Source organism: Frankliniella occidentalis, unplaced genomic scaffold (genome assembly GCF_000697945.3).
Source record: "Frankliniella occidentalis isolate FOCC.00 unplaced genomic scaffold, Focc_3.1 Scaffold175, whole genome shotgun sequence".
In the NCBI taxonomy this organism is placed as follows: Eukaryota; Metazoa; Arthropoda; class Insecta; order Thysanoptera; family Thripidae; genus Frankliniella; species Frankliniella occidentalis.
The window spans coordinates 235326-236756 of record NW_026267301.1 but is presented as its reverse complement, the minus strand read 5'-3'; positions in this window follow the sequence as shown (position 1 = coordinate 236756).

Sequence of the window (1431 nt, the reverse complement as noted above, 5' to 3'; positions counted from 1 at the left end):
TAAGTTGTGGAGTTTCTATGGTCCCGATTTTCAATCTGAAAACATGTACATGTCCGGTGTGAGTTGTAGAATGATGTACAATGTTTAACTCAGATAGTGACGTAAGTCAGACTTACGTCACTTCTATGGAATGCCACAGAGTTCACTTATAGGGAAAATAATACATTCTATGTGATCCTCAAAGATTACGCGACACATTGGGCCAATAATAAAATGCTATAATCTTGACGAACAGACGTACGAGGCGCTTAAACTCCCACCTCGCTGCAAACCCCGAAAAGGAGATCGGACAGTGTTGAACGGTGCGCCCGGAGATCGGACTTTGTTGAACGGTGCGCCCGGAGATCGGACAGTGTTGAACGGCGCGCCCGGAGATCGGACTTTGTTCGTAGGACGCGTCGAGCGGAGAGCAACTTTACATTGAAACCATTTGCGGAGAAAGAAATGAAAACACAATTAAGAGCGGATTCGATAACTGATGAGTCGGTTAGGGGAAGAACTGACGACTGTCCAGGTAGTGGTCAGACTCAGAATTATAGCCGAGGTAAAAGGAGCCATTCCCAGAGCAGGGTGGTTCTAGAAACCAAGGTGGTTTCTAGAAGTGCTGACAGACTCTGGAAGTAGCAGGGCTCAAGAAGCCAAGGGTACCCAAAATAAGAATAGAAGCCAGTTATCAGGAGAGACTAAGTTAGGAGTATTTGTTTCGAATCAAGCATTTGGAAACAAGGTTTCAAAACTACCAACAGGGGTAGTAGTACAATCAGGAATTGTCCCGTGTGTCTCAGCACCAATCACTGTGACCATGCAAAACTTTGGGGATAAATGCGTCAACATACCCAAGTATGCAGTACTAGGGAAAGTATTTATATTACACCCAGAGGAATATGAGAAAGAATTTATTGGAATCTCAGAAGAAGAAGAGGAGGGGGAGGAGATTGATGGAGAGGAAGATACAGAGGATACAGCACAGGTAAATGTGGTACACCATGAGACAACTCAGTTCGTAGATGCAGAATACAACACAACACCAAGTATGCCAGAGATTAAGGAGAGTGAACCACTACCTAAAGATCTCCAGGCATTGGTAGACAAATGCACCGAACTGTCTGAAACAGAAAGACAAGAGTTAGCTAAATTGTTAAGAAAACACCATGACATCTTTGCCAAGGATAACACTACTTTTGGTAAATGTCCCTGGACTAAATTTAGAATAGACACAGGTGACCATCCACCCATCAAGCAGACAGCAAGGCCCATACCCATACACTATAGGCCGGCTGTAAAGGAAACCATTAATAAGTATTTAGAACAAGGGGCCATCATACCCAGTCAATCAGCCTGGGCTTCTCCATTTCTTTGTGTAATGAAAAAGACTGGAGAAGTAAGGGTCTGTGTTGATTACAGGGCATTGAATGCAGTCACCAGGGTCCC